The following is a 25,564-nucleotide window of genomic DNA, read 5'->3' as shown; positions in this document are numbered from 1 at the left end:
GGGAAGGATCAGTTTTCTTCAGGGATACAGACCTGGGAGGCTACCTATGCTCACATAGAGGATCTTATACTCATGACATATAGTCAGCACCAATGGATTCAGTGGATTTAAAAAAAAAACCAAAATGAAAAAAAAACCCATGTGGAGTTAGGAGGGATAAACAGTGGGAGTAACAGAGGAGGAAATGGAGTGGAGGGAATGGCTGTGAGTTTGGTGAGAACATGTTGTAAGTGGGTATGAAATCCTCAAACGGTAAAAACAAATTTTAAAATGTTCTCATCACAAGTCAGTGATAACGCGGACTGGATCATAACAGGGCTAGAGGCCTAGTTTCAGTATTGAGGAAGCCAGCTGAAGAGGCTTACAAGAGAGATGTGGAAACTGTCATGACTATGCTCACAAAGAGTGGAGAGCAAAGGCAGGAGGAAAATGTTGTTTTTCAGGCCATACAGTATAAGAGACAGCAGGGCTGAGGGTGGGCAGAGCAGGGGCAGATTGAGGAGGGGTTTGAAGACCCTGCTGAGGGATGCGCATGATATTCTGTGGCATAGAGAGTCACTGTAAGGTGTCATGTCAGCAGTGTGTGCTGTGGGTTTGTTCTGTAAGCTTTGTGAGGAGCAGTTAGAAAAGAGAAACGAGATGCAATCATAGTAGCTAAGGCCATGAACCTGAGGCATGAATGGATGGTGGAAACATGATGAAGTTGAAGTAGCAGGTTCAAGAAGAAATTCTGTATAGGGAGAGGAGTGGGGGGATGAGGGCTTGGGGGTGGGAAACTCTCCTTTTAGATATTAAATTCAAAGGGAGGATAATCGATTCAAAGTACACTAATGTGACCAGCATTTTTGTCACATTAGTCTGTCTGTCTAGTTCTCCATTTATATATTTTTTGTTTTTATTTTGTTAAAAGATTGAATATAACACTTGAGGGTAGCATGTCACTTTAATTCCAAGTGTTACGGTTTGTATCTTTTTCTTTATCTTTTAATAACAGACTTTTGCTGCATAATGATAGCTTAAGTGTCTTTGATGCAAGAAGTATCAAAAGAATAATGATGCTAATCGCCCCTGGTACAGTGACTGAAAAAGAATTCGCAAGATCAGTGCACTCATGGGCTCCTTAGATGAGAGTGGCGAAGAAAAGTGAGCTTTTGCTCAGAGCTTATTGGCAGCTAAGACAGACAGAGAAAATCGACTTAGAAGACTTTGACATTGCTCTTCATTTTAAAAATGAGAAACTGAAATGCAGACAAATAGTATGGTCACCAAATTATAAGTTTTGCACCATAAAGTAAAGGAAATATCATTCAAGTGAAGGGAAAAATAATTCAGTTATTAGATGCAGCGCATAACGAAAGAAATACATACCACTCAATATACCAATTTGAAGTATTTTGTAATAAAACTATGGAGAGTGAAGCGCTCATTTAATAAAACTTAACAATTTCCAGAGAGACATGGAGGTAACATGGATAAGAAGAAGCCTTGGTTTTGTGCAGAAAAAACCTCAGTATTGTAATCAAGCCTGTGTGTATGTTAAGAAATGATCTCCTGTCTAAAGCAAGGATGACTTGTTAATGCTGAGATACACAACTAAGCTTTTGGAAGGAAAGTGGCCTACTCCTTTATAATAGAGAAATGTCTAATAGAGATTTTGCTATAATAAAAGACCACACTATAATCCTGTGGAAGCTCAAGGCAGACCAAGTCCTAGTATGGAGAGTGGAGGTGGACACGGAATCTGACCCCTAGCTGAGGAGCTATTGCCAATGGATAGCTGCTGCAGACAGACAGTCAGCCTTCTTTTCCTGAGCAGCCCATGATCAGTTGATTACACCCCATATGGGCAGCACATATTTGAACTTGATGGGCAGAAAGACCAAGATACAGACAAAAAGGATATGGAGTTGGGAGGTTAGGGAAATGGTGATAAATCTGGGAAGAATTGGGGCCTAAAGGGTGGATATGTTCAAAACACATTATACACAAGTTTTAAAACAATTAATAAAAGTTTTTGTTTTTAAAAAAAAGAGAGAAGAAAGAAGCTGACTGTAGAAGAAAACAACTGAGTGTAAATTTAAGAACTTTGAAGTGAAGACTACCCGTGCAAACCCAGAACCTGTAAAGTAAAAGGCGGATGACGTTTACCAACAGAAAGTTTGAACTTCTATCTGGAAAGTAAGCATTAGCATAGAAGAGCGCTGGCCAAGCAGGGGACAAGATAATTTACATGTGTAACATGCAAAGGTCCAGTTTCCATAACACTCAGTGAGTACTTGCAAATCAGTAAGAAAGTTGATGATCCAAAGCCAGGCAGCCGTTGTAACTGAAGCTACCATTCAACAGAATGTGTAAGTGACTAACAGGCAGAAGAATTGATGTTTGACCTCAGTCAGAAACATAAGAATAACACTGAAAACAAACAAAGTGTTCCACCAATCAGATGAACAAACATTAGACATTTGATAGCAAAACACTAGACAATACTTTTAACGGAAGAAGATAGAATAGGAAAGCACCTCTCTGAAAGGGAGAGTCGCGTTGGTTTAATGTTGGCTGGCAATTTGACACAGTCTGACAAAAAATAGAAAACATAAACAGTTTTGTTGCAACAAGCTTTCAAGGTATGTAATTCATGATTGTTTAATAGTATGCGTGTGTCTGTGTGTAGGAATGTGCACAGGGACCACAGTGTCAGTGAGATCCCCCGAAACGAGAGTGACAGGCTTTGTCAACTACTTGATGTGGGTGTGGAAGCTCAAGTCTTCTGCAAAAGCAGTATGTACTCTTCCCTACTGAGCCGTCTCTCCAGGCCCTGGTGTAGCAAGTTTTATGCTTTGAATTTAACCACAGGTATAACAACTCAACAGATTACAAATCACTTGTGAGGATATTTGCTGCATTGCTGGTAGAATAGTGAAAAAATTGCAACAACTCAGGCCAATCACAACAGAGTTGGCAAAGTAAACTGTTGTACATTTGCATATTGGAACCAAACTGGACACATATCTAGGTATTGGTAGAGGAAAATGTCAAAGTCATAGTATGGAAACTTAGACATTACAGAAATAAAAACTATGTTATGGATACATATTTATATATGCCCCAAACATTTCTGGAATTATTCACACAAATCTTCATATAGGACAAGGAAATATTTAAATTTGTGCCCTTTCAAGCCAGTTCAGTAGTTGAAAATGCTCTTCATGATAAATAATAAAAATATTTTATGTTTCGTGATTGTCATTCTGGTGTGGTGTAAGCAGTCATGTTGAATGCCCATCTGAGACTGAGAAGTATTAGAAGATTGTCAGTTGAAACGTACTAATGACATTGGATAGTGCAAGAAACCAGCTATGGAGGCCCTGGAGAGAAAGGCAGAAACCTTACCTGAGGGGTGACTCCTGTTGTCATTTGCTTAGAAAAGAGTCAGCAACGAAGACAGAAAACTGCTGCTGCAAAGAAGTACTCAAACTATACATAGTTTAGTTCTGTCCAGTGGGATTCAAATTATAGTCAAAGCTTCAACACAAAGGTTTCTAAAGAGTCCGGAAACTTAGAGAAACATGAGAACAGAGCCATGCTCCTGTGTGTGTTTTAATAAAATAAAAACAAAATGAGTTTTCAAGAATAAAGCAAGTTTTATTGAGAAATATAAGCAAGTGAAATTAAGGACCTAGAAACAGCAAACAAATTTGTGTGAATTCTAGAACCATATCGAATACTAAGAAGTTGCATTCTTTAGAAAGACTGCCTCCATGGCTGGACTGAGGGCTGTTCTGGAATGTAAAGAAAATGAAATTGTGGAAGGTCTCCTTGTTACAAAACACAAGGTATGAGAATATGAGGTCTCAAGAGGTCAAAAGAGGCAATGGAAGTGAACGTGATCTTCAGGACAGCAGATTGCAGCCCCTAAACCTTCACTTAGAGGTCACATGCCTGGACGTCAGATCTCAAAAGCCTTAGGGTGTGGCCCTGGGAACCGGTATTTATGGAGGCATGAATTATGGTCTGGAGCTGTGTGCATACTCCCTGAACTGGCAAGGTCCTTAGGCAGAGAACTCCCTTCTTTCCTCAGCTTGTCTTTTATGTCAACTCAGTAAGTGTAGAAAATATATCAGTTAAATTAAGTCTCATTTTTCAGAAAATCTACCTCTATGTTTCTGTAGTATTTGTGTACACTCTGCTTCATGGTAACCTCTGACAAACTCAACCTCATCGAAGTTTCTTGAAAGAATAATTGAATAATTAGTATTTATTGAATCAACTGCTTTCTCATCACTTACTCTCAAAAGAGATTGGTATGTATAACATGCATATATACATTAATATAATATATAACTTTTCTAGTTTTGATGACTTCAAGAATTCCATTGTAGTTGTAGCCAGTGAGCAGAGAATAGTGTCTGGCAGTTATGACAGCATTTACAACAAGAAACAAGAGATCAGATTTTAAAACATGTTTCTGGTTTGGGAAAAGGGTTTTTTTTTTTTTTTTCAAGCAACTGCAAACATCATCAAAATTCCGTGATATAATCAGCAACACAGTTTGAAACTCTGATGACTAACTTTTGGAAGTTCACATCCAAGCTGTCAAACTCGCCTATTCTGAGTCACAGAGCGGTGGACCGAGGCAGTGAGAAGACACCCAGCCGAACCTGCGTATAGTCAGAAACACTGATGCGCTGCAGTAACACACGAGTCTATCAGGAATCTTGGGTCTGTGTTTTACCAACAGCTCTAACTCAAACCAGTCTGAGGAGAGGTTGGTCTAACCAAACTCAGACTAATAGAGAAAGAAGTGAAGCCTCTATCCAGAATCTTATCATCAAACATGTGTACTTCTTACTGGAGATATTTAGTAACTAATAACTGCCTTGTATAAAAGGCACATAGAAACTATTTCTGAAAACGTAGATTTTTTTTTTTGCAAGATTTTACATCTTTCAATCCATCTTTTGAGAGAACACAGGAGGGAAACTACTTAACTCAAGTTTCTGTAATGAAGTAGATGTCTTCTCAAATTTGAAGATCTTTAGTGGGAACATGGTTTTTAGTAAGATGTCACCACGATGCCCTGGTGCCTGTATTGGAAATATCCTGTAAATGACCTGAGACCGGTCACTCAGGGAACATCTGTATGTGAACTCTGTCTGTTAGTTTACAGAATTTTCAGTAGTCTGGATGCTGCTGATGATTTGAGGAGTTCATCAGGTATAGAGGAAAAGCCAAGCTTTTGACTCACACAGAGCTGAGCTCCAGCCCAGGGTCTTCCACTGTGAGCCTTTGGTCCAGTCTATACGTATGTTCTTAGTTCTCTTATTTGCAAAGAGGACATTAGTATCATGTTTAGCAGGCAAGGGAGGGCTTAGATGAAGGAGTGAGAAACCATGATGTATTTGAGCAGCTTTCTGTAGTCTGTTGAGCTGAACTGAAGCATGAAAGGAAATGAGAAGAGAGAAGAAACCCACAGATGTGGTTATGAATGATTTTAGCGCCAGAAGGAGTCCTTGAGCTTGATGATAAGTTTCCAAATCTCATAGTGCTTTCATGGTCTTCATCTTGTTAGAGATATCCAGAGTCGTGCTTTGTCCTTGAACAAACTCAGCCCCATTTAACCATAACCTCACTATCTAAGAATCTAGCAAAGAAGGTGGTGGTTGGGGAGGAGGGGTAGAGAGAGGAGGAGAGGAGTCATTGCTTTAGGAACAATGATGGGGAAAGATTTGGTACAGTGAACGTTGCCAGTGACAACCTGAGCTCCATCAGAGGAGGCTATCTGGCATCAGAGAAAGTTCTGTATATTGGTACTTCCTGGAGCAACTGCATGATCAACTATTTATTAAGAACACTCAGTTAGGATCTTAGTAAGGAAATGAGGCCAGTGGACTCATTAACACAATTTGTTGGGAAAATTCATGGAGGTTTTGGTTTTTCATGCAAATTTATGGTTTTTGTTGTTTGTTTTTGTTTTTGTTTTTTTTTCTTTGTTTTTGAGACAGGGTCTTACTCATGATTTATCTCTGGATGTCCTGGAACTCACTCTGTAGACCAGGCTGGCCTTGAAATAACAGAGATCTGCCTGCCTCTGCCTCCCAAGCACTGAGCTGGAAGGTGTGTGCCACTACTGTTGGCTAATATAGCTAATTTTGTAATAGAACTTTGCATAAAACTATAGTAGAAGGCAAGGGAAAACCACTATGGACTGAGAAAGGCCTTCCCAGAGGACTGAATGTTTGAGGTATGTCTCAAGAGGCTGGGGGGCGGAAGAGGGAGAAGTGGAAGAGGAAGAGGGCGAGGAGGAGAAGGAGGAAGGTGAAAAGGAGGAGGAGGGGGCAGGAGAGAACTGCATCATTCTACAGAACATAGTTAGGCCAATCCTGGAAGGCTGGAAGAGATACAGTCTTGATGCTTGCTGTTGGGATTAACTCTGCTGTAAATGACTCTGCCTTCTTTATTTCACTAGCTGTCATCAGTGAACTTCCTTTTCCTGCCAGAGAGTGGGATGCTAAAGCCTCACAGGGTTGGCATGCCACGTGGGCTGTCATTCTCTTCCTACCAGTTTCCTCACCAAGCTACGCCCTCACAAGTGGCTTTGCAATCATCACTAGCCTGCTCACAATAGCCCACATCAGAGTGACTGTTCTGAAGGCCAAGCGTTACTTTCCTGATGTTTGTCCAGCAGTTGCTGTGATCTTTTCTTTGGCATCTTAGGATACTGTATAACAAGCATTTTCTCTTTAGCTCAGGTTGAGAAGGACAGTTCTAGATGTGACATTTCATATTCATATAACTAGAATCCAAAATGCACTTTTAAAACCAGGAATTCCTTTCAAAATGTTTGCTTAAAGTATATTACTGTCAATTTCTGTTGTGAATGTTCTGCTGAGCGTGAGTGGGTGGAATCTTTTAACCTACGTGTGTGTGTGTGTGTGTGTGTTAGTGAAGGTATATTTCTTGATATGTTATGTAAAGCTCAGTGTGTTAAATACTCATTGTCCTTTCATGACCATCTTTTATTTATTCTTAAGACTGGGGCAGAACCAGGTGTGGTGTTGCACACCTTTAACCTCAGCTTTCAAGAGTCAGAGGCAGGCAGATCTCTGGGAGTTTGAGATCTGTATAACAAGTTCCAGGTCAACCAGAGGTAAATAATAGAAAGACCCAATCTAAAACAGAAAAACAAAACTGAACAACAGCAGCAAAAAGGATTTAGGACGAAAAGGTTTCTTGTGGAGCTACATATCTCAAGAGATGTCCATTTTTAATTCTAGAGATATGGGTCTTTTGGCCTTAGATTTGTCATTTTCAATAATGCTTTGCTCATATTGAGTTCTTTTAAGATTGAGATTCTTGGTAGGAGTCAGTTTCACCTATGGGGATGTGTTCCTTTTTTAAAAAGAAGCCTTTTCTACACCCACCCATTTACCTAAAAATTGTATTTTTCTTGACAACTGAGTAATATTCCGTTGTCTATATGCACCACATTTTCATCATGCATTTATCTGTTGATGGGTAGCTAGGTTGGGCCCATTGGCTATTGTACACAGAACAAAAATTACCATGAAGTCTAAGAATCTCTGTGGAAGTTTGTGGAGACCTTAGGGTATCACTCAGGAATATCTGGGTTAGATAGTCCTATTTGTACTTTTTCTGAGAAACCTCCATAGGCTCTCATGTCCAGGTCTTAAACCTATAAAACAGCGTTTCCCACCTATCTTAATGCTCTTTATGCTGTGGTGATCCCCAATCATAAAATTATTTTCTTGCTACTTTGTAACTCTAACTTTGTTACTGTTAGAAATTGTAATGTAAGTAACTTTTGAAGACAGACTTTTGCCAGAGGGGCTGCAACCCGCAAGGTGAGAACACTGCTATAAAGCATCTGTGTATGCACTTAAATGAACGTGAGTGTGAATACATCCTAAAATCTAAGAATGGAGCCCAAGAAAGAGTAGAAATAGTTGACGAGGAAGGATGTGTGTTGGGTAAAGGGACACATGGAAGGGAAGAAGGGATTTTGGGATTAGGGTTAGCAGAGGATGGGACAGGTGAAGAAAGGAGTCATTAAAACACCGAAATGCCATGACACCTAATACCTTCCATGGTAATTTTTTAAAAATTTAAAAGGAAGTCATTTTGCTGCTGCAGTGGGTCCAGTGGTGAGGACAGTGTTGGCATTGCATGGTGTGAGTGATGTCACTGGTCCTGCTTCCCCCTTTAGAGTGAACGTACCTACTCTCCATCACATTCTGCCCCACAAACACTCACCTGGAACAAGAATATTCAAAGATTACCAAACAGAAAGAATCTAACAGAAGAATAATTTGAACACCTGGTAGATAATGGATTTTATCTAGTTAGTGAAATTTGATCATTTGTTTTTATTTGTCTTATTTTTTATCGGTGCAAAGTTATTTCTTCTTCTACTTTTTATTGATTCTTTGTGAATTTCACATCATGTACCCCAATTCCACTCATCCCATTCTCTCTGTATCTACTCTCTGCTCTTGCAGCCTTCCCCTCCAAAGGAAAAATAAAATCACAAACAATAGAATAAAACAAACAAACAAACAAACAAACAAACAAACCCATCTCATTACGGAAGCTGTAGTATCCCAGTGTGTCCCACAGTATACCCTTTTGTCCACACATCCTTATTTGTAAATGCTTATAGCTAGGAGCTGTTGTTCACCATTTATTGATTCACTCAGAAGTTAAACTCCTACTGTCAGGTGCAATGCTCTGTGTAGGACTGCATGTACTTACGGGAACTCACAGTCTAGAGAGCACTGTTTTATATTAATATTAGTTTTACGTATTTAATAAGGTTTATAAGAGCCTAATCATTGTGCTAGGAATTGTATGTGTTAAATTTCCTGTAAGGAGCCTCTGATATCTTACACTAATCCATCATCAGAATCTAAATAATTGTTAGATTCAAACCTGTACATCTTCCACTCATTATTTGTAATAAAACATCTTAGGAGCACTCCCAAGTATTTATAGGGTGTGGCTTCTTTGCAAAGTGCCGTAAAATAAATAAAACACTAATTAGCCAATTGGTTACTTTATTCATTGAGAATTTGCTTGACAGATGTTATTGTGTGCTACAGCAAAAATTGCTTTATGCAACTACAATGCCTATAATAATTATAAGAAAAATTTCATATATTAAAAATGGCAAGTTCTTGAGAACCAAGAGCCACCAGAACTTTGAAATCAATGGTTTTATGTCAAATGGTACGTGTGAAATGAGCTATTTAGCAAAATGCACGAATAAACTAATTTTTCTACAATGAATTTATTTTTTTTACTAATTTTATACAAAGTTGTTAATATTCAGCTAATGTGTTATCAGTTTTAGTAGATAATATATGACCAGGTAAGAGTGTGGGAAACAGGGCTGCAGTGCCAGTGTGCATTAGGTGAGAAAAAGGGGAAGTTTAGATTTCCTCTGATCATCTCTTTCCCTTGATGTCTAAATTACCCTCACCTCCCACAAACTATTTGGGAAATTATAAAAAGAATTATGAATCTCCCCTGTGTATGTGCCATCTTTCCTGTATGGGTGTGGCCATCGGCCCCTCACTGTTGAAGCTTTACAGCAATTGGAGATCATCAGTGAAAAGTATGAGATATAAAGCAGAGATCAAAGGATTATGGGGATTTCTGCATCATAACTACTGCATCTATGGCTAAAGACACCACAGAAGAGGGAATAGGAAGATCATAAGAGCCAGAATACTAGGAAGTCTGCTGTGGAACAGTATGTCTTGGAAGTGATGTATAAACAAGACCAAGACATCAATAGGATCAATAAACATGTTAATATGGAAGGGGGAACTTTCAGGGGGGAGTATTACCCCAGTGAAGAACTATAGTTTTAATAAAGAACTAATAAATAACTGCTGGTAAAAGGAGAATTATTAGCCTTTTCCTGGGATAAGTCCCCTTACTGATTGTTCAATACAGACTGGCCAGCCTTGAAACCATATACACACAGACAACACAATATGGACTCAGCAGGTTACACACACACACACACACACACACACACACACATATATATATATATATATATATATATATATATATATATATATGTATTCGTGTAGACACATATAAATGCATGCAACAAATATAATCAAAGAAAAAGAGACTATCAACTTGAGAGAAAGGGTATGAGAAGGGTTTGAGGAAAGAAACTGGGTAATGATGTAATTGTATTTCAATTAAAATTCTTTAATTTAGGGAATGTAAAAAAGTATTAAGCTTTCTAAAATAAAAAAATCAACAAACATATTGAAGTAATTTTTAATAGTATTGTTTTACATACAAAATAAATACATGGTCTGAAAGAGTATAAAATCATTAATCTACCACATATATTTTACTACACTAGTGTGATAAAAAGATTTTCAAGCTTAGTAGAAATAGTTGAGAAGCTGCCTTGACCCTTACTGTGTATTTTGCAGAAAAATGATTTCTTTCTTTGTAATTTTTTGAAGTGAAGTAGTTATCACCTCTTGAAACATTTTAAAAAGATGTTCTACATAGTTTAGTTAACAGCTCTTGAGTTTCTGGAAGCTGTGGGACTTGAAAGTAAGCTCTGGCTGCTTTAGTGCTCCCGATCCTGTCTAGAAGCCGATGCTATAAAGAAATTAGAAGACCGTAACCCCTTCGCTGATCTTCTGCACACAACCTGAGCACTTGCTTTCTAGAGGGTCCAAACATATCAAGTGTTTGCAGAATCTACCTGGACAATGGGTCCCCTGAACCGTGGGCAGTTGCTGAATTTTGATGTTGATACATTATAGAATTTCCAAGAACCAAACCTACAAGTGCTAGTAAGATTAAATGTGATGCCTTGTTGCCAAACTCTCTAAGCTGGGTGACTATTCATTTAAAACATTAAGCCTTGCATCTCAGAATGGTTTGAGTTTAGAGATCTTACTAGAAGCTCAATAGTTTTCTTTTCCTGCCTAGCTACATGTTCAATCCTTTGGTGGCAAGGTAGGACCACAAGCACAGTAGACACCTCCCACTGGGCTTAATGGTTCAGGTTCGTGTTGAAGCAGAACAAACCTTGCACAACTCGGGAAGGTTTTCCCACTGTTTTATGCTTGTTGCTGTCTTATTATGCTACTGGCTACCGCAGTTGCTTATACTAATATTACTATTATTTTTCTAAATTAATGGGTCTGATTAAGGGTGTGCACAGCAAGAACGTGTTAAACTTGTTTCTTCTCTGCGTGGGCGCGCCCTGCTCGTGGAGCTTTTCGCTCTACTTCCTCTCCCTCTTGACCAACTTTTAGTCACATAAAACAGTTTGGAGGATGAAGGGTTTCAAATAGTTTAGACATTCAGAGCATTAAGAAGCTAAGCTAAATTTTTAAAACGTTTCACAATTTTGTGATATTAAAGATGAGAAGTTTGCTCAGTGACATTTAAGGAAGTTGTGAGTAATTTTCATCAGGCTTGCTGCCAGTCACTTTAAAATAATTTATAAGTAAGCCATGTTGGCTCATCTTTGGATTGTAGACTTCTTTCCTCCAGAGTGAGTTGCTTTGTTAGATGAGGTAGGGCTGATCCTAGCTATAGCAGTCTGAGAGTCCAGGAAATAAGCATCTGTAATAAATGCGTTTCTTCTTAATTTCAGAAAAAGAAACATTGGAATTATGTTGAGCTGCACTGCTCTTAAGGCAATCATTAATTCGTTGGTGGTTTTTTGCATGCTGCTTTTTTCGAAAGTTATTTCTTTTATAAGTGCTAATGAGTTTGTACTACCCGATATGTATTCTGTATATTTTAAGAGGAATTAAATCTGAGTTTGGGAACAGCTATTGCTTTAATGTAGTGCTGCCACAGATAAGAAAGAGTAGTCCAAGTATCTCTTAAGTCTACTGACTCTTTTTATGTATGCTTCCATATTGGGTCCGTTCACTATTTCATTAGATACGAGATTTTGACTTGGAAAAATAAGCTATAGTGAAACTAATATCAAGACCTCTACTAGTTTCACAGCTACACAAGGCAAACCAGAATAGTTAAAATTGTGGAAAAATTGAAGTATAGGACCAGAGTTTTGTTGTTTTTCCTAGCATGAGAATAATGTTTTTATTCAGTTTGCTAATCCTCTTGGTTTTTAAAAAAATGCATTTATTTAATTTTTAAGAATTTTATACAATATATTTTAGTCATATTCTTTCTTTTTCCTTAGCTCCTTCTGGATGCTTCCCAATGTTTACCCACTTAAATTCATGTTCTATAATAATTAATAATAATAATAATAATAATAATAATAAAACAAATAAATAAAATTATAATAAAATGAAAATAAACTCCCAACAAAATAACAGCAAATAAACAAACAAACCATAGAGTTTGATTTGTGTGGGCCAACTATGCCTAAGCATGGGACCTACCCTAGGTTGATTTACCCACTGTTACTCCATTGAAATAAGTGGATATTCCCTCCCCTAGTAGCTATCAATTTTAAATAGATTTTTAGAGTGGGTGGGAATAAGACTCTTGCTTTTAAGACTGTGGGAAAATGAATATGGTCCCATTTTTAGGATTTTTTTGTCACCCAACTTATGGTATTGTTACTAGTACCCACTTTCTCTCCTTTAGTTAAACAATAAAAGAAAAATACACTGGAGGGTTAGCTTAAAGCCTTTTGCTTTCTATTTATGATCTCCTTGTGTCTGAAAAGTTAGATACATGATTGACTAAAAATGTGTTTTATATTTAACAGGAATACTATATTGTTAACAACAATGTATTGTATAACAATGATTACATCATTTCAAAATTTTACTAGAAAGTGTCAAAATGAGTGTTTCCTCTGAATCGGGCATGTAACTAGGATAACTTCAACCATAAAATCTGTGAAAACCTTTAAATTATCCTAAATAGCAATATACTTCAATGTATGAGATAATCTTAGGCAGTGGTACAAAGTCACACATATGTGAACCAGGGCCAGGCCCTCAGTTGCAAACTGTATCAGTGTGGGTTCAGATCCTACTCCTAGCACTTCCTACCTGCCTGCCTATGCTGTTCAACCTTTCTGTTTCTCAGAGTCTTACTAGAAAACAAAGCCCCCTGCTTACTTGATACCTCAGAGAATTGTGTAGTTTAACACATTTTCCAGACTCTAACAAGTGCTGAACAAATATAACCTATTATTATTACAAAATAGATATAAATACAATGCATAAAATAATGAAAATTACACATGGTTTTAATTTCTGTTGTTTTATAAATGTATAATTGAATTAGTGGGAGTTAATTTTGTGTATGTACTATCCTGTATTTTCAGTTATTTCTTCTATTGTGTTGAGTTAATTTCTATTTTCTTTGTGTGTGTGTGTGTGCATGTGAATGCAGTAGGTCAGAATGAAAAAAACAGTATTTTTTGACATGGATTATAATGAAAAAGAAAAAGATAGAAGGGTGCTGTCTTAGAGAACTCGAGCTCCTACCAGGAGCCTCCTGAGAGGGACTGAGTGCTGCCTCATGGCTTTCCACCCTCTAGTGAATAATGAGCAGTAAAACTTGCTCTGGGGCTGGGGAGTGCAGTAACTAGCTTGGCAGGGCAGGTGATCACCTCTGGGCGTAGACTGGCGTGGGTGGGGGCGGTGGGTGGAGAGAGATGGCAGGGCGGGCCTGGAGGAGATCCCAGAGCAAGCAGCAACCTGCTTTCAGACTCCGGGCTGGGCTTGGGACTTACTGAGGGCTGGGGAGGCTTTGCTAAGATTAGGCATGTTTGGGCTTTGCAAAGATGGCATGGAGGCTGAGAGAAGGGAGAAAAACACGTGAAAGTTTGCCAAAACTTTCACAGTGTAGGGTGCAGTTCTGAGGAGGGTGCTGTTGAAAACTTGGTAAGGGAAAAGACAGAGGGAGAGATGGGGCGTGGCAATGGTGATTGAAGAGATGAGCTAAGGGAAGGCTGGCATCAACTGAATAAAACTGTGGACACTCTAGTGTCCCCGTGACTCAAGATGAAGCCTTAAGACTGTGCTCCCAAAGCCAAGTAAGAGATGCATAGAACAATGGCCACCAACACTACGCTGCTGTGTATGATTTACACAGGATCCGTGGAAGAAGGACAGGAGGCTGTTGCTGCCTGTAATACCAAAGTCTCAATTTGGTGTCTGATTGCAGCTGACTGAAAAGTTCACAATGAGCTGAAGCCTTAGTGTAATGTTTTCAGTTTTGGAATCTGTTAAGGACTGTCTCTGAGGAGATACTGAGTCACATGGTAACCTAGCTAAGGTAGCTAAAGATTTATGTATCTATTTATTAAAAATGAAGCAGTAGGGCTAGCAAGACAGCTCATTTGGGGGAGAGTCTTACCATCAAAGCAAAGCAGGTCCAAAGATCATCCCTTGGATCTACATGGAGGGTCAGAGAGATGATTCCTGCAGTATTTCCTCTGAGAGCCACTACTAACACACACACACACACACACACACACACAAACACACACACCCTCTAATTCTATCTATCTATCTATCTATCTATCTATCTATCTATCTATCTATCCATCTATCATCTATCTATCAATCTATCTATCATATCTATCTATCTATCTATCTATCTATCTATCTATCTATCTATCTATCATCTATCTCTATCTCAATGTAAAGAAAATTGTAAACTGTGAAAAAGCAGTGAAAGGTGCTCTGAGGCTAGCCTGGTCTACATAAAGAAGCCATCTAGGGCGTACAACCCTGTCATGTAATAAGCAAGTTTTTTTTTTTTAATGAAGGGTTTTGAGCACTGTCTGTTGAACTGTCAGGTATACATGGAACAGGTGTTCTGCTGATGTACAACACTATGTGGTCCACGGACTTCATCCCCACAGAATCCAGAATCTGCTGCTGGACCCACCTCTGCCTGTCTCTTCTCTGCCTGACTTCACAGCCACATATTCATTCATTGTTCACCATTGTTGTTTGATCGCTTGACTGTATCTTCCCCTAATTTTAATAATATTTGAATTCAAAGTTTCAGAACTAAAGAGGGAGAAAAAAGTATGAATCCTTTCATTTTAGACATCCCAAAGTGTTTTTTACTTTTGCACAGAAAACTATTTTGGTACTTAGAAGGAATCAAAACATCACATAAAATTTAGTCTTTCTGTGTGTCCTAAGATGTAAGAGGTGTTGACTTGTGGGACCCAAGAGTGTGTATACTGGAAGCCTCCCTTTCTGCTACCCAGTTGTGTACCTCTGGTCTCAGTAAGGATGGGGTGATTGGCTGGAATTAACATGCACACCAGGGACTGATGAGCTACATGAGAGAATCCTGTTTGGGGAAAGAATGAGGAAAAAAAATTATTCAGCAAAATAGAAATTGGTTGGGAAAGGAAGAACAAAACAAACACACACCCAGGAACATATCACGTGATCATCATGTAGCCACCTCTTGACCCCAGTGTGTCACACTGAAGAAGGAGTGAAAAGGAGGCATGAGTGGGCACTTCAGTGACATTTTGCTGACACCTGTGGATGCCTATTAACTGGGGGAAAAAGTCTCATTAATGTCTGACTGCTCATTGGAAAATCTACTGTTGTTTCTTCAGTTTGATACTTCTAGGTTCCTCTGGATGTACACAATAGTAGGTGACAGAAGAGGATGATAATCTCTGTCTCACAGGAATAAAATGTCACCAGGATTGGCCATACAGGAGAGAAATAGAAAAGAGTGGATGGTTGAGTACGTATTCATGAGCCTGGATAAAACACATTAGGTGTTCTAGGACAGAGTGGAGCCCAGGATAGATTTCCTAGGGACGGAACACCTCTCATATACACACAGAAGCAAGAGCCAACCAACCAAGTTTACCACAGCTTCACATACAAGGGCACTCAGACCACTGACTCTATTAGATCAGTCATGTAAAGGTAAGGCTCAGTTGAGTGAGATTCAGGATGTTGTGAGGGTTGCACGGGATAACACATGCCTGTCAAGAAGAGTGCGTGGGCAGCTGAGAAAGACAGTTGTTTGTATTCAAGCATCCATGGGGTTCGGTGGACATGAGAGCTGGCGCTGGAGGTTGAGCACTGAGGCATGCTCATTATGTGTTACTTTTAACACATTAATGTATATGTGTTGTTTTACGTAAAACAATTTAAACTGACAATTGTATTCCTTAATCACCAGGATGGTGCTCAGTAGTCATTTAATTTCCTAATTCTTAGCACCATAAAACACTAAGTGACACTATGTTTTTATATAGAAGGGGCGTGCACACACACACACACACACACACTACTAGCTTCAAAATACTGTTGTGTGCACAGTATATAAAAATTCTAAGAATTTTACCCAGACACCGCTGGCATCCAGTACATAGATCCCTTTTTTCTTTCCTTTTTTTTTTTAAAACTGATTCTTAGTTCCAGAAGGCAAAGTCCTTCACTCATATGAGGTACTGCCCTTGTGGTTTTTCCTTGGAATCCTTCTCAATCCCTCCATTCCTCCCTACCTCTTTCCTCTCTCCTTCTCCCTTTCACTTTGGCTCTTTCTTATCCCTTGTGAAGGATCTCAGATGGCTTCTCCTCTATACAGTATCCTAACTCTCTGAGAAGAGCTAGTGGGTTATGGTGCCCAACACACTCTGCTGTTTAATTAGCTGCTAATATGTCCTCCGTATTTGTGTGCATTTATTTTTCTTCCCTAGAGATGGAGATTGAGTGCAAGGCCCTGCACATTAGGTAAGCCCTCTACCTCTGTGTGCTGTTCTCAATCCTAGGCTGTATTCTGCTTTCCAGCCCCCAGCAAAGGGTAGAATAGAGCTTATGGGAAGTGCTTTTGCAGCCTTGACTGACTGGAAGAGAAAATACAGGAAGTGGTTAAAAACATCCATGTTCTCTAATTCTTGTCTAAGTTATTTTGGGGTTGTTTTTCTTATTTGTTTAGATAATATTTCACTTAGGGTGTCAAATGATTTGGCAGGAACATTTGATAAAACATTTAATTTCATATGGAAATGACTTAAATAAAAAGGTTTCGTCTCTCCTTATAATTCTAAATCCTTGAATGACAGCTTCATATAAATAGATTTTTGGCCATGTGCCCAACTGAAGACAAAGGGTGTTTTTCTAGTGTAATATATTCATCACTTGGAAAGTAAACATGGCTTTAAAAAGATAGCATTGTTTTGATTCTTATCATAAGTATTTGAAACCATTATGATTAAAGGCTGTGGGGAACTAGTGTGTGTGTGTGTGTGTGTGTGTGTGTGTGTGTTTCTTTGCTAGTTTTATGACTTCTTTACCCAAGCTAGAGTCATTTTGGAAGAGGAAAATTCAATTAGGGGAGAAAATGCCCCTAATGGATCAGCATGTGAGCAAACCTGTGGTACACTTTCTTGACTGATGGTTGTTGTGGGAGAGAACAGCTCACTGTGGGTGGTGCGACTGCATAACTGATGGTCCTGGTTGCTGTAAGAAGGCAGGCTGAACAAGCCAGGAGAAGCCACTAAGCAGCACTCCTTGATGGCTTCCATGTCTGTTTCTGCCTTGATTTCCTGCCCCAACTTCCCTGGATGATGCACCTGAGACATATAAGATAGACTAAATCCTTTCCTCAAGTTATTCTTGGCCATGATGCTTGTTTGTTCATTAATTTATCTATTCACTTTATATCCCAGTCACAGTCCGCACCCTCGTCTCCCCAAGTCTCACTCTTATACACCCCCTCTCCCATTACTCTCTCTCTGCCTCCTCAGAGAGGGGTAGGCCCCACCATGGGTACCAACCCTTCCTGGCACATCAAGTCGAAGCAGGACCCTAGATTGGAAATTCTGCTTGTAATCAGTGTTTGGAATTGTTGTGCTAAGAATGAGGCATCATTCACTGGAGAAAAAGAGGCACTTGCCTTAAAAACTCTCCATACTTTATAAATGGTTTCTTAAATTCCAACAACACCATCAAGAGGTTATATTGCTGTGATTAAGTTCAATAGGAACAACAGAAAACTTGGACTACTACCTAATGACTTTATGTCAAACATACACGGCAGAATTGGCATTAAATATTTAAGTATTTGTTGAATAATAGAGTAGGGTATATGGCATTACAACTAAATCATAAGATCTTTATTGATATGAGCATGTATGCCTATGGACTTGGCTCTGACTTGAACAAAGCTCACTAATTGTAAAGTAGAGGAGCTGGGCACGGTGTGTTGTCTCTCTTGTAAGAGTAAGTCCTCCTGTATGCCCTCTCTTGACAGAGGAATGAGGGCTTGTTTTAATCAAATATAAATACACCAAATTCTGCTGTCAAGAGGTCATAGAATCATTCAATAAAAACCAAGATAGAATATGCCATTTTCCTACCCTTCAACTGACCCTCAAATTAAAAATTGTTTTCAAAATAACTGTGATTGCTAAAGATATTGATGAAGTACTAACATAAAATCATGCTTGACTCAAGGATGAGCGTTTGTAGCTGCCACGCACTTCCTTTGTCAGAAAGTTACCTTCCTGTTGCAGAATAAAACCCCCATGTGTCTCCAGAATAATCCATGTGCTTGTTGCTAGTTATAGGAGAAAACCAAAACATCATCTGTTCTCTTTAACTGTAGACTCAGAGTGTAGAGTGGCAGCTGAGGACTTTATACTTATACAAATTTATAAGGATAATGTGTCCTGGTAATTCCAGCATGAAGAGATGGAGGTAGAAGGATCGGGAGTTCAAGGACACCCTCGGGTACACAGAGAGTTCAAAGGTAGAGATTCTGTCTCAAAATAGCAACAATAATAACAACAGCAGCAGTAACATCAACAGCAACAGACTGTAAATCTTATAGAACATCTGCAAGATAGGTCAAGAATTTATATAACGGAGTAAATAATCTGATAGTTACATCATGTAGTTGTCAGAGGCCAGGCCCTTTCATCACTGAAGGACTCAGGCTTCTTGTTTTTCCTTCTAAGACAAACTATTTTTAGATTTTTGGGGTAGTATAACAATTAGAGTTGCAATTGTATGATAAATATGGGGGAGGATCTGGGAAGTAAAAGGCAGACTTAAAGCAACGGACTGTGCTGACCAGTCTCCAGCACAGAATTGTGAGGAAGGTAATTATCTTTGTGCCTATTCATTCAGCGTCTGCTCATCAATTCCCACGATGTGCAAGGCACCATTAGAGGCATTTGGAATGTAAATAAAATATCTCTGCATCCTTGAACTATTGGCATTTATAGTCTTTTAGAGGGAATCAGACAAGGATAACAAAATAAATCAATAGTTTGTCAGTTAAGAATATATAAGTAACTTTGAAAAAAATTAAATTCAGGAAGGGGAGTATAAGAGTGGAACTTTTTTTTTTGGTTTTTCTTTTTTTGTTTTTGTTTTTCTTTCTTTTTCTTTCTTTCTTTTTTTTTTTTTTTGGTTTTTCGAGACAGGGTTTCTCTGTGTCACCCTGGCTGTCCTGGAACTCACTCTGTAGACCAGGCTGGCCTCGAACTCAGAAATCCGCCTGCCTCTGCCTCCCGAGTGCTGGGATTAAAGGAGTGGAACTTCATGTGAGTAAATAAGGGGATTGAGTTAAGTTTTGCTCAGCTCATCATTGTTGAGTCCAACTTTGAATAAAAATGAGACTGTCCATTCAGGTATCTGGGGGATGGATATTTCATCTGGAGGAAAGAGACAAGCAATTATCTTTACCCTTTTTTCTTTGTTTAAAACAGTATCTCCTACAGCATATACTAGCCTCAAGCCTACTATGTAGCTTCTCTCACCAAGTCCTAGGATATACCATTACATCTGTTCTATGAAGTGTTGGGGAGTAAACCCAGGGCTTTTGGAATATTAGGCAAGCAATTCCCGATTGAACTATATACATGGCACCTAATGAAAATACCTTAAAGAAGAAACTCTTCAGAGCTTAGGGGAAAGAGATGATGTTAGGAAGCTAAAGAGACCAGTAAGGGACTTTGTAAAATCCTGAATTTTGCAATGAACCTGATATAATATTGTTTGAGTTCTAACAGAAAGATGTGATTTGACCTTCATGTGCAGAGGAGCCCCTAACCACAGTGTGTAAAACAGATTCTAGAGCAGTGGTCTCAACCTTCCTAATGCTGAGACCCTTTAATACGGTTCCTCATGTTGTGGTGACCCCAACCATAGAATTATTTTTATTATTACTTCATTACAGTAATTTTGAGACTGTTATGAATTGTAATGTAAATATCTGATATGTAGGATACCTGATATATGACCCCCAAAGGGGAGAAGTGCTGCTGGAGAGTTATAGAAAGAGTGACAGATGTGGGAGCTGGGATTCAGGAGAATCATCTCAGTTGAGACAGTATTGGTGCCACTGTGCAGAATAGTCACTGAAGTGGGGCTGGGAGGATGTGGGCAGGGAGGAAGTAGCATCTATAACATTGTTCCTATTCTTTGTCTGAGAACCTGGAGAGATGGAGTTATAAATAGATATCATTTCAATGGTGGATAGCTACAGATACTATAGTTTGATGCCAAATGAGTGTATATGTAAAGAATTTAGTTGAAGATGTTAAGCTTGATATTATGATGAAGTTTCTAAGAGAAGCTGTCTAGTTTGAGGTTGAATAAATCCATATGGGTTCAGAAAAGAAGACTGGGCTGGATATAAAACACTGGTAGTCACTGTTATCTACATAATTTTTCAGACCATAAGAGAAGAGGAAAAAGCCAATGGAGTATAGAGAGAAAGATGAGAAACTGTGCTGGATCTGGGGAGTGAAACAAGCAAGCAAGCAAACAAAAAACCTTAAGAGTTTAGGAAGGGGATGCAGAGCTGGCCAATGAGTGTAGAGATTGGTGAGCAGGGAGGCAGAACAGGAAGTGCACACACTGGGCCTAAACACTTTCTATAGGGAATACAATCACATTATACTGAGCACAAGACATTGACTATGAGTTGGTTCCAATTTCTGAGAAACTGAGGGATGGGAAGTTGAAGGGAAGAGTTTAGGGAAAAGAGGAGTGAATACAGAGAACTAATTCATCTAGCATCTTTGTCTAAACTAAATGATAACAGAGAGAGCATCTGAGAGTGTAGCTCAGCTGGCACAATGCTCGAACACAGCATCAACACAGCCCTGTGTTCCATCCTTAGCAACAGCATAAACCATGGTACATAAACTGAACTGTGGAGGTGGAGGCAGGAGATTAGGGGGTTCAAGGTCATCCTCAGCTACATGGCTGAGCTTGAGGCCAGCCTAGGCTACATATACATGAAATCCTGTTCCCATCACCACTAAAACAAAACAAAGCAAAGGAAGACCCAATAAAAACAAAAGAAATTGAGCTAAAATAAGTATTTACCCAAACATGAAAAAAGACGACTTTGGATTTGAGAAAGGAGCATTCATTTGTTTTCTCAGGAGAATTATTCAGTTCAGAGAATACATTAAAAAAAAACATTTAAAAAACGATTTTATAGGTATAAGTATTCGCCTTCATGTTTATGTGTACCATGTGCATGTAGTGCCCATGGAGGTCAGAAGAGTGCATAAGATCCCCTGGAACTGGAGTTTCAGGTACTTATGAGCCACCATATGGGTGCTGGAAGCCGAACCCTAGTCTTCTGCAAGTGCTCTTAACCACAGAACCACCTCTCCACTAGTGTGTATGTATGTCTTGTAAGGCCAAGTCTGTGACAATGCCTCTCTATCACATAAAGGGAGAGTCAAGATAAATATTAGAAACAGCTTCCTGGCCATCTGGCAGCGAGACCAGGATATAATATCACAGGAAATTACCTGAGGTTATCCAGCAACATTCTAAAGATACGATCATAACACAACAGATGGCTTTGAATGCTTCCAGTGCTGAGTGAGCTACCAAAACCACAACGGTCAGACACACTCATTCTTTTGTTTGCAGAATTTCTTTATAGGAGATTGGCTGAGAGTCTGAACCCCAGGGCCAGGCTAGCTGGTGTGGTGGCTGGCTCTGCTATAGCAGTTATGAGCTGTGTGGCCTACAGCAGGCCACCTAAACTTTCTCTGTCCAAGTTTACACATTTGTAAAAAGATAATAAAGTAAGAATTTCCTCTGTCAGCTCTGAGAACTAAATAGAATGACACAGCTTAACATTGTGTGCTACGAGCAAGTATTCTGTGTAGACCTTTATGAACAGTGACTTCTCTTGCCTTATATATGCTCGTTTAATTCAGATAAACCTAGAGGACTGAGGAAGAGTTGCTTATCTAGTACTGCAAACATTTTTATTACATGTAGTTATTTTGTGTGTGTATTATGTATATGTATATATATGTGCATATGTACATATATGTGCTATATGTGTGGACTATGTGCATGCCTTGATGGGCATATGAAGGTCAGACTTTTAACAATTGGCTCTCTCCACTGTGTGGGTCCCAGAGATCGAAGTCAGGTCATCAGACTTAGCTACAAGGGCCTTTGCTTGTTGTGTCATCTCACAGGTCCAAGAATTGTTTATTTTTATATTAGAATTATCAGAAGTTGCAGAGTGCTTGTCACAGAAGTTATATTTTAAGGGATCGACAGAAAGCCTCCACCTTGGCCAGGTGAAGCTGAACGGAGACTCTGTAAGACAAAACCAGGGCTCTGAAAGTGTGCCATGGTGAGCTCCCAACCAGGGAGCTGGAGTTGTCTGGACTGTGAATTGGTGGCTGGAGACAGTCCTGCTTTGGAGTTTACACTTTCTCTTTCTACACAGAGCTATCTCTGAGTTCAAACTCAGACCAGGAAGCTGTAAAACCTGAGGCCTGACAGCAGGAAGCCGACTTCCATTCCTCACTTCAGTGAGACCATCCATTCTAACTTTCTTTTCTCTAGTCTTTGGTCACATCTGTCAATCATCCTCAGATTCTCACTTTTCACAGGTCTCCTTACCTTTGTTGCTCCTGGATTTAGTTCAGGGCCAGCTTTAGGCAAGCTCTGGAACCATCCTTCTCTTTGATCACCAGGCAGCACAGCAAACTCAGGCCCTTAAGTGCTCTAGGTTCTCCCAGAAATACACTTATCCAGTTTCCTTTATTTTTTAACATACAAAGCAAAGGTCATCCACGCACACAGCACCAGGAATGCTTGCGAAATACCTTATTTTGAAATTCTACCACAATTGCTGAAACACAGCATCCTGTCACAAAATACTGAAAATGGATAAATGAAAGTATTAACAATTTTTAGTGTTTTAGAAAATAAGCCACCAAACCTGGCTTGGTGCTATACGCCTATGGTCCCAGCACTTGGGAATTGGAGGCACGGAGATCAGAAGTTCAAGATTATTTTCAGCTCTAATTCCAGCTCCCTTCCCAAAGAGGAACATTAAAAAGTTACACATATGTTAAAGATTGCTCAGGCTGATTGATTAAAATGTCAATGATCACAGAGGGGTGGGACATTTGGGGCCCAGGGTTATTTATCTTGCCTTATCTCTAGCTTACAAAATAAATATTTATTAACCACCTCTGTGTTTGACATCATGTGCTTGGGATTTTTCAGCTGAAAACCCCCTTTTCTGGAATGTATAAACATACCCCATCACTTCCAGCAATGCAAAAGGAAGAAAGCTATTGTGTAACATTTGAGGCTGGAACAGAAACCTTTCTGCTCTGCCTTTACCCAACTACCCAGTCTTTTTAGCACTGTACTTTAACTCTACTAATGCCTTGATTTATAACTTTCTTTGTTCTCTTACTATGAAAACATTTGAAATTGTTATTGTATTGGAACATGGCATTTGGAGCAACCTGAACCTATGCTCTTGGGTCGGGGCCACTTGTATCTGTCTCCAGGATAAATGTCCCATTGGAGAAGGGAGCTGTGTTTTTGCATCAGCAAAGGGCTACCAGCTGTTTGTGACCCTGTTTCATTAAACTCATTAAAGGAAGGAAGAAGAAAAGTGGTCAGAAACTTAGGGGAATCATACTGAAAATCTGTAAACGGGTCCAAGACACCATCTTAGAACTCACCAAAGCATCATTTCTTGTGAGATGATCACATGCTCTCTAGATTCATTGTTAACAAGTTTAACTTTGATTAATTTTTTATTGTATTTACTGATTAAATAAATGGATATTTGAAAGAATATGAAAATAAAGTCTCACACTGAGACCCAGATACCATCTTCCCAAGGTTTGAACTAAATGGATCACTTCAGCAAGAGAGTGGTCCATTGAGAGGCTGACTTCTTACCTAGAGACTCAATCCATCTTACCTGGGACCATGTGCATCCTAGAAAGTGCAAGCTTTCACTTGACCATGGAGTGTGAGCATCAGTCAACCCTAGGAAACCTCTAATTCCTTCCTTATACGGACAGACTGGCCGTCTCCCTCATGGACAGTGGGCTGCATCCCCTACCCAAGGCTCAGCCTCTGCAGAGAATGAGTCCTCTGCTCTGCCCATCACAATGCCACCAGTACTAACCCATGGGGGAGACTGCGTCCTCCCACATACCTCTTGGATATGTTCTTACAAACCACCTCCTCATTCTGACTTGACTTGCAGTTGGTTGTTGATGTCCACGGCCCTGCCTATTGCACTCTGTTGCACACTTTCACACACACCTGATTCCTCACTTCATACACTCTCACCCTCACACTTGTACATACCCAACACCCACCTACACACTCACTCATACCCCACACCCACCCACACACTCGCACATACCCCACACAACCCCTCCATACCCCTCATTTGCACCCCACCCTCACACTCTCACACACCTACACCCCCAGTCCACACTCACACCCACCCACAAACCCACCCACACACCATACACTCAATATAACCTCCTAGAGGGAAGAGGATGCTGTCCTGTCCTTCCCAGCTGTCACAGAACCTTCCCCACTGTATTTACTGATCAAAGGGGGAAGAAACCAATTTGGGAGAGTAAATAAATGGAAAGTGCTATGTAAATGCTTCTTGACACAACAAAGAGCTATATTTAAAAAAAGAAAGAAAGAAAATTTAAATGAAAGATGAGAAGGAGCTCAGAGGAATTAGCATACACTGTTTACCTTGTATTATAAGCTGCAATTAAGTGGCACCATTTCTAAAGCCTTTAATTGAGGTGTGAGTGAAGAATACTTGTATGTCTCCTTTTAATAAAGCTTTACTTCTAGAAGGGCATGGAACAAAGGAAGACGGGAGTGCGGTTAGCGAGTCTGTTCTGTGGTTTGAACGCCACAGTGGAGATGTCTACATAAACAGGGCATGCAGTGGGAGATCTGGCGAGATGCAAGCTTCAACTTGCAGAATTCTGTGAGAAATAAAATAGAAACAGACTGGTGTGGTTGAGAGCTGGAGGAGCGTTACAGAGACCTAGTTTCTTTTTAATATAACATTTTCATTAATTCCTTAAGAATTTTATACATATTTTGATCATATTCACCCCTCCGTTCCTCCCGGACTCCCCACATAGCCACCTCATCCCCCGATCTCAATATGTCTTCCTTCTTTTTCTTATAACCCAAAGTGTACTTTTTGTGCTGTCTATATATTTGTGCAGAGTGGGCCATCCTGTAGGGGTCACTCAACCTACCAAGGGCCACAC

General features: G+C 39.5%; 1 protein-coding gene across 1 annotated transcript in view; it reads right to left on the bottom strand.

Moving 5' to 3' along the window:
- The window catches only part of Dsg1 (desmoglein 1), a 63,099-nt gene extending 40,072 nt beyond the window's left edge, over positions 1-23,027 (bottom strand). The window contains exon 1 of the mRNA XM_028774803.1: positions 22,899-23,027. The gene's annotated coding sequence lies outside the window, so the exon portion shown is untranslated. The remainder of the gene's footprint in view (positions 1-22,898) is intronic.
- Between the last annotated feature and the right edge of the window lie 2,537 nt (positions 23,028-25,564).

The sequence above is a fragment of the Grammomys surdaster genome, unplaced genomic scaffold (assembly GCF_004785775.1).
Source record: "Grammomys surdaster isolate TR1022 unplaced genomic scaffold, NIH_TR_1.0 243, whole genome shotgun sequence".
NCBI lineage: Eukaryota > Metazoa > Chordata > Mammalia > Rodentia > Muridae > Grammomys > Grammomys surdaster.
This window is presented reverse-complemented; position numbering and strand designations above follow the sequence as displayed.